At 40.1% G+C, this 16,612-nt stretch overlaps 1 protein-coding gene across 10 annotated transcripts in view; it reads left to right on the plus strand.

Moving 5' to 3' along the window:
* Positions 1 to 16,612, plus strand: part of ERBIN (erbb2 interacting protein) — a 127,538-nt gene that overhangs the window by 41,066 nt on the left and 69,860 nt on the right. For all 10 annotated transcript variants that reach the window (XM_069776272.1, XM_069776277.1, XM_069776275.1 and 7 more), the window contains one exon: positions 6,379 to 6,435. The gene's annotated coding sequence lies outside the window, so the exon portion shown is untranslated. The remainder of the gene's footprint in view (positions 1 to 6,378; positions 6,436 to 16,612) is intronic.

Raw genomic sequence — 16,612 nt, forward strand, 5'->3', positions numbered from 1 at the left:
GACCCTTTTTTGACCAGCTTCCCTAAGAGGAAGCAATCAAAAACAAAATTCAGCAGATCTGATTTATCTGCATATGTGCAGGTATGAATGTGTTTCCTTAACTGTCTTGTCCAAAAGTGCTGTTGTGATATTGTAAGTAATGAACAAAGTTTCATTTTGCTATCCTCTAGGCTTTTCATTCAGTTTTAAGATAATTAGAAAAATCTCTAGTAGAACTGTAGATACTCTGGCAAAACAACGAAACTTATAATATTAAAATACAATTTGTATAGCAAGTAACCAGTCAGGGACATATAGAAGTGCCTTTTCCATTCCATTGTTGTTGATGAGCATACCCATATCCCTTGGCAGAACACTTCTCAACTGCATGTCCCCTGCAGCATATCGAGTGTTGCCAAATACAGGTTATTTTGGGGCATGCTGGAAGCAAATGTGAATCTTCGTGTGATTACTGAGAATGTGCCATCAGCTGTCCTCTTCCTGTGTTGGAGGATTCTGGTTGTCAGCAGCTGTGACAGCATTGGTGCTAGGAGGTAACAAATCCTCAAGTAGGTCAGTCTCACTGCTTAAGGTAATATAGCATAATTAACACCAGGTGCCCACCAAAGCTGCTCTATCACTCCCCCCCTCAGCTGGACAGGGGAGAGAAAATAGAATGAAAGGCTCTTGGGTCAAGATAAGGACAGGGAGATATCACTCACCAATTACTGTCATGGGTAAACCAGACTCTACTTGGGGAAAATTAATTTAATTTATTACCAATCACATCAGAGTACGGTAATGAGAAGTAAAACTAAATCTTAAAGCACCTTCCCCCCACCCTTCCCTTCTCCCCAGGCTCAACTCTACTCCTGATTTTCTCTACCTCTTCCTGCCCAGGAGCACAGGGGGACGAGGAATGGGGGTTTTGGTCATTTCATCACACATTGTCTCTGCTGCTCCTTCCTCCTCAGGGGAAGGACTCCTCACTCTTCCTCTGCTCCACTGTGGGGTCCCTCCCATGGGAGACAGTCGTCCATGAAGTTCTCCAACATGAGTCCTTCCCACAGGCTGCAGTTCTTTACAAACTGCTCCAAGCGTGTGTCCCTACCATGGGCTGCAGTCCTTCAGGAAGGGACTGCTCCAGCGTGGGTCTCCCACAGGGTCACAAGTCCTGCCAGCAAACCTGCTCCAGCGTGGGCTCCTCTCTCTATGGGTCCACAGGTTCTGCCAGGAGCCTGCTCCAGCACGGGCTACCCACAGGGTCACAGCCTCCTTCAGGCATCCACCTGTTCTGTCATGGGGTCCTCCCCAGGCTGCAGGTGGATATCTGCTCCACTGTGGACCTCCATGGGCTGCAGGGGGACAGCCTGCCTCACCATGGTCTTCCCCACGGGCTGCAGGGGAATCTCTGCTCTGGCACCTGGAACACCTCCTCCCCCTCCTTCTTCACCGACCTGGGTGTCTGCAGAGTTGTTTCTCTCCCACATTTTCAATCCTTTCTGCCTCTGCAGTTTCTGTTGTGGAGCAACTTTTTCCCCTTTATAAATATGTTATCCCAGAGGCGTTACCACTATCACTGATGGGCTCGGCCTTGGCCAACGATGAGTCCATCTTGGAGCCGGCTGGCATTGGCTCTATTGGACATGGAGGAAGCTTCTAGCAGCTTCTCACAGAAGCTGCCCCTGTAGTCCCCCTGCTACTAAAAGCTTGCCATGCAAACCCAATACAAACTCGTCCACCCAAGACCACTGGAAAGATAGTGCCACTCTTGAAGCTTGTCAGGTTTTCATTAATGAGACAATCCATGCAGCAGAGATTGAACCAAAGCCAGACATTTTAGAGTCAAGGAAAGAAACAAAAGTAACAAGAAGCAGTGAGACATGGTGACAGCATCTGCTTCCAGGAAAAACAAGATGCACTCTGTCATGAGAATGGTCTCTGAATCCTTTGTGTCTTCCTGGTCTTCCCCTCTTGCCCATCCTGGTTCCCCAGTGTGGGAATCCAAGATTAACTAAACTGTCTGTGGTCTGCAGACCTTTCTATTTTGTGCAAAATGTCTGTTTGATTTCAAAAGGTATGCCATCTAGAGATAAATATTTTGCCAGCTGTGTTTATCTTTTATTTCCTCAATCAAGATCATATGGTATTCTTTTTTTTAAATCTTGCTCACTGTAAGGCATGCATTTCTCACCTGTGTAGCAGGCTGTGATTGAATAAGAATCTTGCCAGTAACCACTGACAGTAAAACTTCTTTTATTGTTGTTGTGTATGAAATGATTATGCACATCTGTATATACTCCCCTGATACTTAATAAAAATATTGTGCTTATGGGTATCCTTGTGCAGGCAAAACCTCCTTCACTGAGGATAGTGATGCTGATTGTGTGTACAGTTGCACTTCCATGGCCTGCCTCTGAACCCTTCATCTTCCTGGTCCCTGTTCCAAAAGGAAAAAAACATAACTCACCTCTTGGCCTGAAATTGATCTTGGTTTACAAGACAGATTTTAGTGCTGCAGTATGAGATCTACTTCTGCTTAATGCGCATCTCTACTATGGATAATTTTGATAAATCTAAAGCCTTTTTAGCTAAACATACTTTCTCACTGAATGTGAGTAGATGTTTAAGAGTAAGCATAGATAATCTGGCTTCTTCTTAATATTTCTTCAAATAATTCACTGTTTTACTGTTTTCACTACTTAAAATAGAGGGTGTTTTTCATGGGCTGAAGGCTGCCTGAAATGTCTCTGAAGCAAGCAATTTTTAAGATATTTATTTCCAACCCTTCCTTAAATGAAGAGCATAAGTGTTGTGATTTCCCTGCCTTTTTTTTTTTTTTTTTTTTTTAAAACAGACTGGAGAAAGTAAAAACTGCCTGGGGGTTGTTCACTGTCATTCAGTGTACTGAAGTATAACCTTATTTCCTGATTTGTTGTGTGAAAGTTTGCCACTGGTGTTCTGGGTTCATCAATAGCTGTTCAGAGTCTTCCAATAAGCAGTTGAAAGAATGATGAGGATTTGAGGTGAAATGTCTGAAAATTAAAATAAGAAAGATGCTTATTGAGTCAATTGCAGGCCTCACTCATCTAAAACCAGTGGTAAGCTGAAACTGAAATACTTGGAGATGTGAGCAGCAGCCTCCAGGGTGCAGTAAAGTGATCAGAACAGCTGCACTGGAGCAGACCAGCAGTCCATCTGGCAAGCGTTTTCTAGCAGCAGTTGAGTTATACCCCAGGAAGGGTAAGAGCAGGAGGAACACATACAATAGTTCCTCCAAGTACTCTCCCCATATCTTAAGCTGAGTGTTAGGGCTCTTCTGCTCTACTTTTTTGGTTGGAGGAACCTGACAGATGTTGAGCCTCAGTCTGATGTGGTTGATACCATGTGCTAGAGCACATGAGGGTTAAATAAGATTTCATTAGGTATTTTTACCTTGAGGGTAATTTATCACTAGTCATCTAAAGCACCTGTTACTGTTTGTGCAAAACAAGTAGGAAAGTGGTGATGTGAGCTAGTTGAGGTCCTGGTGCGTGGTTACCTTGGGCTCTTCAGAATACCCTTGTCTATTTTCTTTGAGAGTTTGTTGTTCTTTCCTGCAAACTGGACCTGGCAATGTGGATGTGTGGAAGCCTGGTAGGTACCTGCTATTGGAGACTCATCTGTGCTTACAGTTGTAGTTACAGCACACTCTTAGCTGTTCTTTTCCAGTACAGGCTTCAGGTTATCCGACTCAATGTCGGAGTTTCAGGTGACATTAAGGTAACATCGTTTGCAGTGAGTTCATTGTTCTTGTCTGATTCTGTAACTGCTGTCTTCTGTTCAGTGTATAGCTGTGTAAACTCCAAAGCAGAATGACCTGAAATATCCAGGTGGTGGTGTGTATTCCTCCCCCGAAGCACACACATCCCACTTGCTGTATTATCTCCTCTGGATGGTTGGGATTGGATGAGTTCCTTGTACTTGATTTGGAAGTCTGTAAACAGTTCATGATTTGGTAATTTCTCCCTGCCACTGGATTTTATTCTTCTGGGCATTTCAACAGAGGAAGCCTAACAGGTGTCAGGAAATGATGCAAAAGTAATCCCTTTTGGTTTGTTGTTTTTGTGATGATTATGGACCTAGCTATTTCTTTGATCATTTTTCTAGTCTGAATGCTCCGCCTGCAAAGTCTTGACCTTACACCTTTTTCTTTCAGAGGCACAATCACCTGACTGTCCAGCTGTCAGATCCAGCCCTGCACTATCGTATTCTCTGGATTAATTCTGCTTATCTTAGCAGAGCTATTGCAAACTTGCCTTTCTTCTGTTTGGGAGCTTGTGTACAGTGCCTCTGAACAGCTTTCGTAAAGATTAGTTTTTCAGTAGGAGCAAAGCGCTGTGGGAAAGGAAAGAAGCATACAGCCATGGCAGTTTGACAGACTCCCTCCTAAGAACCCAGGTTTCAGAATCTGATTGATTCTTGCTGTCTGTCTTGATCTTTTTAATTGTCTTGAGTACTGCTGTTCTGTATTTCTGAGGCTGGCTAAAGTGATAGAGGCTTTTTTTTCAGGAGGAAACTTGAAAGACTTGAGGCTTTAATATTACTTTTACCTATATTAATTTTTCACCTTGCTATTTACATGCCCTGGTTGTCCTTCTATTGCAAATAAATGAATAGGTTTATGCAGTACGGTGCATTGGAGTCCATTTGGTACGAATGCAGAAGCTGGCACCAGTGACTCCTGAATGAGGAATACTCGGACATGTAACATGTGAAAGTTGGTTATAGCGCAATCCTGCTGTGGCAGTCGTGGCTTCAAAGGACATCATTGTTCTGTGGTTGTACTGCTGCTTGTTTCTTACCCCAAACCAAGGAACTTCAATTCCTCCTGCAACAATTTTTATTTTAATCTGTTTTAGGAATTTTTTGAGGACACATTGTCCTGGTTTTGGCTGGGATAAAGTTAATTTTCTTTCTAGCAGCTGGTATAGTGTTATGTTTTGGATTTAGTATGAGAATAATGTTGATAACACACTGATGTTTTCAGTTGTTGCTAAGTAGTGTTTATATACAAAGTCAAGGATTTTTCAGCTTCTCATGTGCAGCCAGCAAGAAGGCTGGAGGGGCACAAGAAGTTGGGAGGGGACACAGCCAGGGCAGCTGACCCAAAGTGGCCAAAGGGGTATTCCATACCATGTGACGTCATGTCCAGTATATAAACTGGGGGGAGTTGGCCTGGGGGGACAGATCGCTGCTCGGGAAGTAACTGGGCATTGGTCAGTGAGTGGTGAGCAATTGCATTGTGCATCACTTGTTTTTGTACATTTCAATCCTTTTATTACTATTACTGTAATTTTATTATTGTTATTGTTCTCATTACTGTCTTCCTTTCTGTCCTATTAAACTGTTCTTATCTCACCTTTTTGTTTCCCGATTCTCTCCCTGATCCCACTGGGTGGGGGGTAGTGAGCGAGCAGCTGCGTGGTGCTTAGTCACTGGCTGGGGTTAAACCACGACACACATTTATTATGATTTTATGATGGGCTGATTCGCCTTTTTATTGGAAAGAAATGAAATACAGTTCCATTTATAAGTAAATCCTTTGAATGAAGCTACTACCTGTGCTTCTACCTGTGCTCCCCACAACTGAAGTTTTTTTTTCTAGGTACTAGAAATTTGACACATTATGCTCTGCCTGACTCAGCTTCTTAGCTGTTCTGCATGACTCCATGCTCAGTTAGATGACCAATTCTGACCATAGTGACATTTAATTCCTCTGAAGATATGTTCTCCTTTTGTCTTTGTTGAAGGCAAAATTTATCCTTTCCATAGGTCCAGCCACTAATTTTGAATGTGTTCAGTCAAATGCACTGGATGTTTTTGTTTATAATTGTTCTACTTCAGTGAAGGTAGCGTCAATGATCTGATATGCCTTATTAAATGTTCTGCAACTTTGTGAAAAATTTCTAATGTTAATGATGCAGAAGCCTGCTTGCTTCATGTTCTGTTAATTTCTGATGTATTTTTTCTTAACTTTCTTCAGAATTGTGCGCAAGAGGTGTCTAATATAAGAGATTTAATAATACTGCAACTAAAAATGGAGTAGAAATGAAACAACTTTGTAGACAGAATGCTATAAAATAAAAACTAAAGTTGCACAAAAAGCAACGTTTTGTACTATGTACACACACAAAATAATCTACCCCAAAAGTATATATGTAACTTTTACTGTCTTGGAAGTCTTTCAAGTTCTCTGAAATCTTCAAGCTGCTGTTCACACACATGTACAGCTTTTCTTTTTAAAAAACAAAACCATAACTCTGAAAGCAAAATAAATATCCAATACAATAAAATATCAGTTTGTTGTTATCTGGTAGGAATAGAGTGGACTAATTTTTGTACCTTTGTCTTAAACAGAATGTTGGCTTTGAAAGCTCAGGGAAGAAGCAGCAGGGAGAAAAAAGTAACACAGTGGTAAGTACGTGTTTTGTTTTTTTTTCCTCTGGACCAACTGCACAGTCTATTAAAATAGAAATCCTCTTCTTTATTCATATGTTGTAATAACTGCCTCCAAAGCACTTGAATTTTATTCTGCATCATCTCTCAAGTTATTCTGAAGGCAATTTTTTTCAGTTATAAATATCTGTTGAAGAGCCAAGTGAATGATAATATATTTACATGTAATTGTGCGCATATGTAGAATGGCCAATATATGGGAAACTAAGCTGCAGGAAAATAAATATGTTTTAAAGCTCAGTGTCCGTTATTGAATGTTTTGGCTTGTGGAGCTTTAGCATTTTATACTGCTTTTTAAAATTTATTTTTTAAAATTTAAATAATTTTTAGTTCTCGGGAAAGATAAGCATGTTTTTTAAAAACTTGGATAAAAAATGCTTGAAAAAAATGCTTTGAATGCTTATTGGGCCTCTTACTGTCTTTCTTTCTGGTTTGCTGATCTAAAGCCTAGGCGAACATTACATCGAATCATTTCTCTCTTACTGGTGTATTAACATTCTTTAGCTAGAGAGCATACTTAGAATATGAAAAGTATTAAGAAGCCAAATAAAGTTCAATTTTCTGTTCAAAGCTCTATGGAAAAGCAACACATGCTCAGAATCGGCTTTTTTCTTTATTAAATTATGCCAGTGCAGATGGCACTAAGTTGCTTTTGCCTCATATTGTAAGGATTTCTAGAGGCAAGTATTTCTCATTAATAAAAAGAATGACCAATAGAGTATTTTTTGTTCAGAACTCTATGAATTTCCGTGGAGGAGTTGTTATTGCGTACTCCCCCCCTGAAAAAATCCCCAACAACATATGCCAGCAGCTTCCATCTGCTCTAATTTTATTAATAGTGCTGCTCAGATTTTGGAAATGCTAATAAATATTGACACTTCAGTGACTGTAATTTTGCAAGTTACTATAAAATACTACTTTAAACCATACAAAATATTCTGCATATTTTATCTGGCATTGCTACAGGCAGCACATACTTAAGAAGATAGAAGCATGTGCACATGCTTGCATGTTCCAGCCTTTTGTGTAGCCTACGAGGCTGTAGGCTTTGTGTGCTTTGGCATTCTCCACTGAGCTAAGAAACTGTGCTGTTGCCGCACTACCTCAGCTGTGCTTACTGCTCCATAAGGTTTGTGGCTTCCTATGGGCAAATGACTAGCAATGCCTCTTCCCTTCACTTCCTCTTTGCTGGTTCATCTCTTTTGACTATGTTGTTATAACTGGAGGAATTAAGACAGTATCTCTTCCTTTCTGTTTGAATAGATGTTGAGAGTATGTGATACACAGCATTTACTCATACAGTAGATCCAGGCATAATCCCTCAAAGGACTAAACCCAAAGCATAAGCTGTTTAATATGGTTTTATACCTCTTCCAGAGGCTTACCATCTCTTAGTCTGGTTGCTCTGTGTATTTAATTTCCATTGTTTTCTTTGTATAGAAAGTCAGGAACTTGTCCTGTTTGTATCCATGGATCTTTTTCACAGCAACAATGAATGAAAATGGAGTTATTTAATGTAGAAGTCAGTGGATTCTGAAAGCAAAGCAGTTCTAAAGTAGCTTGGTACAGCTAGCTGTACGAAAGAGCTGTGATTACTAGCTGTACAGTAGCTATGATTACTTCTACTGCAAGTTTAAAAAAAAAAAAAAGTTATGGTGGCTAGTGGGGGATGGAGTTCACTTCAGTATCCTATTGAGATAAATATTTCATGTTCCCAGCTGTGTACTAACAGTGACAAACACGAAAACCCAAACAAATCAGTTCCATAATGTAAAGGAAACCTTTAGCCATTGGAAAACATCAGTGTTGAAATACTGAAATACCAATGTCATGGCTTTTAAAAAAGTTCAATTTTTTTGATTATTCCATGAAGGTTTGAGGGGGTCCTGCAGTTTACTTCAAACTTCAGTTTGTCATAGTAGATATCCTTGAATTTATATGGCTTTTTTTGATTTGGGGAGGAGAAATGGGTGAGACTCAAGCACAGTGGTTTTAAAAATCAATTTATTTCTCTTAATGTTTTCTTAGTAACACTTCAAATACATACCCAAAGAATATGCAATCAAGTCAAATATCAGAAATGAAGCTCGGATCTAATGCTAATCTCAGCAGCATTGTTAATGGTATACAATTAGAGACTGTTCTTCAGATGAAATGTTATAGTGGCACTTACTTGGATAGATTGCCTGTCCAGATAGAAGTTAATTTCTAGGGCTGCCTCAGAAAAAGAGCAAAAGGAAATGTGTGAGAGCTAAGTTGCAACTACCTGGGCTGCAGTTGTGTAGTGGCAGGGGGTGTGTGTGCTACTGTGTAGTTACTATGTAGTGTTAATACAAAAGGTCAAGATAAATATTAAGAAAAGCCAAAATTACAATTGCTTGGGTATCTGAACATTTTTAAATTTATTTTTTACTGAAAACTTAAGCTATATTTTTTCTCACCCTCTTTTTTTTGGCTGAGGATGTTTCTGTAATGTATCTTGCCTTAAATGACAGATCTGTACTCTCATATACCTGTATCTTACTGATGCCTTGGTCTAGGATTATAAGAATATTGAATATTACTGCACTTCAGTTAAAGGCTGTACTTGAAGTAGAATATGTTACTATGTAGGTATTTGCCAAGAGGTTTTTTTCTTCTTTTCTCAGTTTAAAAATAATACTTTTGTTGTTTTGTTTTCACAAAGTCAATCTGGTTTTGTCATTGTTAAGCTTTTGGCGTGGTAAGGCCAAGTACTGACTGCTTTGTTGCATTGCTGCTTTTTTACAGTTACAGAAATGAATAGAAATAAATATTCCAAAGATTTTGTTTTATATGCTTAGGGTGGGTTTTACTTGTCATAATAACTCTTTAGGTTTGTTTTAGTGTTTAGATAAATTTCTAAGCTGGAAAATAACTGTTGCAACAAATATCTGGTTAGATAATCTCTAGTTTCAATAAAGTGGGAGAATGCTGTTATTGAACCAAGAAAAAGCTATTGATACCATCAACACTGTTACAACTAAGTAAAGAGGTTTTATAAAGTAGTTTGATGAAGAACTTCAGATCTTAATTGTGTAAAGGATTTCTGAATATTTTAAGGCAAAACAAAATAGAAATAGTACATTGAAATCTGGTTAGAATTTACTTCATAGAATACAAGAAATTGATAATTTAAGCAAATGTCTCCAGAATTCACACCTGGTGTTGCTCTTCTGCAAGTTACCTGAAATTGTCTTGCTGCCCTGACCCTTGGAGGTGGGTGGGTGTTCTTGTTTGTGTTTTGTTTTGGTTTGTTTGTGGGGTTTAGTTTTTGTTGGGTTTTGTTTGTTTGTTTGTTTTTAATATATATAGTCATTGAGAGCTTGGAAAGTAGTTAACCACAAGAAAAGCTTTGAGTTTTGTTACCAGCTTTTGAGTTTTGTATTTCAGCAAGTTAGGAGTAGAGTATCGCTGGTTTTGCTTATATCCTAGCAGCTGTTGGATCAGTAAAAGCAAAACTGATTTCTGCCCTCTCTGTTCCCTTTATTTTCTCAAAAAAGTGTAGCAAGCATCCTTCATATTTTTGCATGTAACAATGGGTTATTATTTACGGTATTTACTAACATGTTCTTCCTCTTGTTGTTACCATTCACCATTGTTGTTTCATGAGTAGCGCCTTTTATTTCTTTTGTTCTGAATGCTGTATGTGAGCAAATATGGTGTGTTTTTTGGTGTTCCCTGCCTACATGAGGACATGCACCCATGGATGCAGTTGAGCATTGTTTTTATATTGGGAGCAGGGAGGTCAGACTGTAGCTTCACATTAAAATGGTGAAAAGGTTCCAAAATCCCTTTTATTTCCTACTGCTTGTTCTCTGCCCCAGAGTGCAGCACTGTGGTTCATTGATTTGTACTGACCTGAGTGTTTGCCAGTCTCATTCAGTGAAATGAATGACATAACCAATCCAGTTTTGCAAAATATTTTTTTTCTAGAAGAGACAGGAAGAAATAGCTTGGACGAGAGGGAGGAGGAGGTGAAAATACTTCTAAATTGGCATTGTCACCAAATGAGGCTTCGACACCTCAACCAGAGAATGCCAGTGCCACTTGAAAAGAGGCAGTCTCTTCACATTACGTGCTGTCTTTTCATGTTTCAGCTCCTTGTCAGTGGCCATCAGGTTTGAGGCATACTTTCCTCTCCTACAGAGAACAAGTAAAAGGATTGCAGAGAAACAAACTTCCAAGCTAGGGTTTGCAAGGTGCTTGTTGCTGTCTGTTAAATTAAGACTTTGCCATTCCCGTCCAAGAGATTAGGGATTGGTTTGATATTAGGGGAAACCTGAACAAACCTCTTAGTGCCTGCCCCAGCTTCTTTACATGATTTGCTGGTGAACAGGAGGTATGAAGTAATTTCTTACCTTACTGTTCAGAGTTGAGGATGTTTTGTGTTCCTTGAAGTACTAAGAAGTTTACAGTTTCCCAAAATTCATGAGGACTAGTGCTGTCATTAGCTCTAAGAGATTCATTTAATTGTGCTGTGAGTTTTCACAATATAGTATCTTTCATCAACAAGGCAAATAGCCTGTGTCTTGGTATCTTCTGTGGTGTGTGTTGCTGCTTTAGGAAGAGAAAAACCTTTAACATCTCTAAAGACAGACTGGTTTATGTCTTTATGTCCAGTATAAGAAGCTTCATTTTCTACTGAATTTTTGATGTAGAGGAAGTAAATTCTTTTGTTGATTTTTTTTTAAGTGGATTAAATAAGATTCTTAATAAATAACAATTTTTTTTCATAATTCTTTTTTTCAACAGGAGTATGTTGGGACTTCTATCAGTTGGCCAAATAAGCCTTCTTGTATTTGTCAGATTGCATGTTAAGTTCCGTGCTCCCAACACAATCCTTCCCTTGCCTGTGTTTACATGTCCTCAGCTCCATAATTCTGAACTTGTTTGTAGATAGTGAGTGGGCTAAGAAGAACCTGACCAGATATTTTTGTGCCTAGTTGTTCGTGCCTGTCTGTATAAACATCTGATAGTTGGTTTTGTTTTCAGCTCTGCTGCTGATGTAACTGGTAAACACTCTTTTGAAAGGCTTGATGGGGGGAAAAGTGCTTTCACCAGCTTAGAGCATGAGCAGTCACATCCTGTTAGCATCAGACAGGAAATTTAAGGGACTAATGTTACAGTGAAACTATTGCTTTTAGACCAAATTAACAGAGATAAGGAACAAAATTACTGTGAATTTAAATTCTACTTACAACAAGGCTGAGTTCAGAATTTTCAAAGTAATGTGATACTTGGGGGGCTGTGTGTGTCCGTTTTTTTGTTTGTTTGGGAGGGGGGGTTGTTTTGTTTTGTGATTTTTTTTTTTTGTAAATGCTCATCAAAACATAGGTAGACATAGTTAAATAAAAATGTCCCATGGAGTTCTGATGGATCTGCAGGTGTTCTTGGGCTGCCAGATACTTGGATGATGGGGGTATGCAGGGAATCATCAAAGAGTTCCAAGGAGGAGTAATGTTTTACTGGATGATGCTATCTCTTCCGGATTGATATTTAGTGTGTATCCAAGCTTGCTGTTGATCTTGCTTTCTTTCATTGGTCATGGTCTTTCAAACCGATGCTTTGCTTTCCTGCTTCTAGTGATTTTATTATACTTGATAAAAATGTTTCACCATTTATAGAATGTATTGGGTGTAGGTGGCAAGGTTTTGGTGGCAGAGGGTGCTGCAGGTACGGTTTCTGTGAGATACTGCCAGAAGCTGCCCCCGTGTCAGATGGAGCCAGTTCCAGCCAGCTCCAAGGTGGACCCGCTAAAGGCCAAAGCTGAGTCAGTCAGCAATATTGGTAGCACCTCCTTGATAACATATTTAAGAAAACATAAAAACCTGCTGCATTGCAGCAGCCAGGAGAGAGGAGTGAGAAAATGGGAGAGAAACAACTCTGCAGACACCCAGGTCGGTGAAGAAGGAGGGGGAGGAGATGCTCCAGGTGCCGGAGCAGAGATTCCCCTGTGGCCCGTGGGGAAGACCATGGTGAGGCAGGCTGTCCCCTTGCAGCCCAGAGAGGTCCACAGTGGAGCAGATATCCACCTGCAGCCTGTGGAGGACCCCACACTGGAGCAGGTGGATGCCCGAAGGAGCCTATGACCCTGTGGGTAGCCCGTGCTGGAGCAGGCTCCTGGCAGAACCTGTGGCCCTGTGGAGGGAGGAGCCCACACTGGAGCAGGTTTTCTGGCAGGACTTGTGACCCTGTGGGGGACCCACGCTGGCGCAGTCCCTTCCTGAAGGACTGCAGCCCATGGTAGGGACCCACGCTTGGAGCAGTTTGTAAAGAACTGCAGCCTGTGGGAAGGACTCATGTTGGAGAAGTTCACGGACGACTGTCTCCCATGGGAGGGACCCCACAGTGGAGCAGAGGAAGAGTGAGGAGTCCTTCCCCTGAGGAGGAAGGAGCAGCAGAGACAATGTGTGATGAAATGACCAAAACCCCCATTTCCCGTCCCCCTGTGCCACTCAGGCAGAGGAGGCAGAAAAGTTGGGAGTGATAGAGCAGCTTGATGGGTGCCTGGCAGCCGGTCAAGGTCAACTCACCACACAGATAGTCCACTGTTGTTACAGTGTAGATCTGATAGAGTTACAGTCTTTGCTTTGCCCTAGCTTCTCCAGTAATTTTTTTCTGGATACTGATTAGTTACACAGTATTCTCCACTTGTTACTTCACTGGCTTTTAGCAAGTCAACCACTGCTTGTAACAGCAGAGGGCTGCTAGCTGTGATTAAATGAGAGGCTGGTAGTAGATGCTTTGTCTGCTGTTTGATCAGTTGGGTAGGGGAAAACATGTATCTGCAAGTAGAAAACCCTCAATTTCAAAATGGAAGAGTTGATTTTTTAAATTTTTTTTTCATGGATATTGTGGCCTTCTTGAACAAATGCTGTAATACTCTTTGCTCAGTTTGGCCTTGCTTATCGATTCTGAAGGTTTAAAGTGCTCCAAGTCATTCATGGTCTCAAATGGGATAGACTATGTGAACTGATATCTATCTATCTAGTTATATAGATATAAGACAGAAAAAATAAGATGAAGTTTTGACATAGCTTATATTAAATAATTTGTGTACAGTTTCACAGCAAAACGTCTTTCAGTTGTGAACTCTTATCTCCCTCTCTTTTTGATCTTACTGGTTAAGCACTACTGTTATACCATACTTATATTAACTACCATACTTATATGAGAAAGCACCTAACTTTTCTCACAAATTTGACACTTCACAGAATAATTAGCCTTCACCACCATTGAACCCCTAGAGGAAAACCTGTCTGTGTAGTTGCTGCTGCCTTCAGGATATAGGCAGGTCAATAGTAACATTTTCCTTTGTCCCATTCTGTGTAGTTATTGTGGAATTTGTTTCCTATTACTGTCACAGTTAATATATGTGAATGAGTGAAGACTATACTTCAATGAAATACACATGTTGGTGTAGTTTAAACTGGCCATTTTTGAGTTTACTACAGAGACTACAGCATCTCTGATCCTTAGGTGTGATCCTCAAATAAGCTTGGAAGAGGAGGTGTGAAATAAATGCTAAAAAGGATTCATGGAGGGGAAAAAAAGTTTATAATTAGCAAACATATCAATGTAAACTAGGTATTTTTTTAACACTGCATTTTTTGGGGTGGTAGATTAAGTCTTCACAAACAGAACACAGCTAATTCTCCCTTATGCCTTCCAACTTTTGAGCCCTTAATGATTACAAAGAAAAGCTTCTGATTATATATAAAGAGGTGTTTTTCCCTTCCTATTCCTTCAAAAAGTAAAAAAAACCCTAACTGTATGAAGATCCTAATTTTTCCTCTGTTGGCTGTGAACACTGAACCTGAGTTAAACTTGTGTCAAGGCTTTAATGGATTAGGGAACAAGGGGGCTTTGTCTGTGGGGTTCCCCCCCCCCCCCCCCCCCCCCCATCCTCTGAGTTCTTTAGTAGCTCTGCCTCATAAAAATCTGGAGTTGTTAAGTGGTGCAGAAAAATAAGCCATCTCAGTGTTGTAGATCTGCAAAACAATCTTACATTGTCTGACTTGGTGCCTTCAGATGGTCTGATGTTGTGGCATATTATGAAATGAAGATTTTTCTGCTTGTGAGACTACCCTGTTTTGTGGGAAGGGAAACAATGCTATACTTCGTGTTCCCTTCTACCTTCAGTCTATTTTCCCAAACTACCCATGGAGAAGTTATTATTTTGAGCAATATAAGAAAAGCACATGTTCTGTACAACGTCACATTTTCCTGTCTTTGGTAATTATAACAGTGGACTCTCTTCTGCAGTACATCCTTCCTTTCCTCCAAGTTTTTTTGCTTGGGCAACTGACCACAAGGTAGGTGGATAGACATATGGGGGGCGGGGGGTGTGTGGTGTGTCTGACTGTCTCTCTATAAATATATATTGCAGAAGAGTGGTGGTGTGGAATACTTGCTGCAACTATTCTGCTGCACCCATTTCCTAGTATTGGCAGCCATCTTTGTTGTAGAACACCAGTGCTAAACAATTCCTCATATATGTGTAGAAGTAAAATTGAACAAATGTAAGACAAATTTGAACTAAATCACATTGTGTAGTTTCCTACATTTACTTAAATGTAGCTCTCTTGGTTCATTCTGGTTTTTGAAACATTAAAATTAGATGTATGCTCAAGCTGGTCAAATCAATGGTTTGGGGGGAGGGTTGCTTATTTGATACTTAACTATGAGTTTGACTATTTTGGCTTGAAATGTGAGCTGTGAATTTAGGTACTTTAACTGACATGGTAACTGACTGGAGATAATGACCCAACAGTGTGATGTTGTACAGGCATTTGTTTACTGATCTGTGTTTACAGTGCTGTGGATGCAGGTGATCTTTTAAACCCTCCCACCCCCTGCCCCAAAGCTCAAGATCTTTCTGACAAAATAAAGGAGTAAGTTAGGTATGTGTGTTTTGCATTGTTAGGCCCTATGAGTTTTGTTGCTTCAGAAACTTTTGAGACCTGAGCAAGTAAGACCAGGGGTGAAGAGAACAGCCACTGAAAAAGAGGGGGCAAACAGTGTAACGTATGCACTTTTTGAGGGATCTCAATGAAAAAAGGTATCTTACTTTGTTATGTGTATGAACCATGTAGTGAACTTTTTCATATTCCAGAAACCAAAGCATAATTCTCAGAAGTTGAAATGACTGGACAAAGCCAACTTATTGGTGGCTGCAACTAGTATGATATCGGTGTGTCTTCTCCTGCCAGACTTCTGGTAATCAACTTGCACATACAATCTCTGCTTCCAGTCCTTGTTTCCAAGGCGTATCTTCTTCTGTTTATACTCTGGTTGGAAGAGACTGCTGTTGGTGCTTCTTTCTGAAGTGATGTGTTTTTCCACAGCTCTGCAGATCTCTGAAGTAATAACAAAATCAGAAGACATTTCTTTTAGTTAAAGGCTCTTTCGTTTGTTAGTGTTGGCCATGGAATTCCTCTTGTGTCTTCACATGCAGCCTCTGAGGCTTGGAGAAGGCGTGGGTAGGTCTGACCCAGTGAGCACATCAGCTTCTGTAGCATCTTTGGCATCTGGCTGTGGGTGGCTGGAGGATGTCATGCTGGAGCCTGTTTCTGTGAAAAAAGCAGGAGGAGGTTACGGTGTTTCTTTTGCTGACTTTCCCATTCTGCGGAAATCCTCAGCATGAAATTTGCAGTCTCTAAACTCTTTGCACTGCAATACAGTTAAATATTTTTATTTTTAGATCACTTTGTTTTGTTTTGTTTAAATAACATGGCTGGAGTTTTATGCAACTGTGAAGTGTTCTGATAGATAACCAACATTGTAACAAAATCCTAGCAACATTGAAGCATTGTTAAAAAAGGAAGTCTTCACATCCCACTATTCTAAAGAGTTTTCTTCCATCTTTTTAATGGATGGATGTAGAATCTGACTGTATCTAGCCTGAGTGGTAAGTTGTACTTCTGTTTAGTGAAAACAGTAAAGTACAGCAGTCCCTCAACCTGTTGTCATATAAATTAAACATGCTGTGAAGTACTTGGCAAGCTAGCTACTCATAGAGAAAAATCCAAGTGTGTGACTTTTATTTGTCTTAGTAAGGAAAGGGTTCTTGCAGCCTGTGACTTCATATAGTGCAGTGGCCATGGTATTTTAT

The sequence above is a fragment of the Haliaeetus albicilla genome, chromosome Z (assembly GCF_947461875.1).
Source record: "Haliaeetus albicilla chromosome Z, bHalAlb1.1, whole genome shotgun sequence".
Classification (NCBI taxonomy): Eukaryota; Metazoa; Chordata; class Aves; order Accipitriformes; family Accipitridae; genus Haliaeetus; species Haliaeetus albicilla.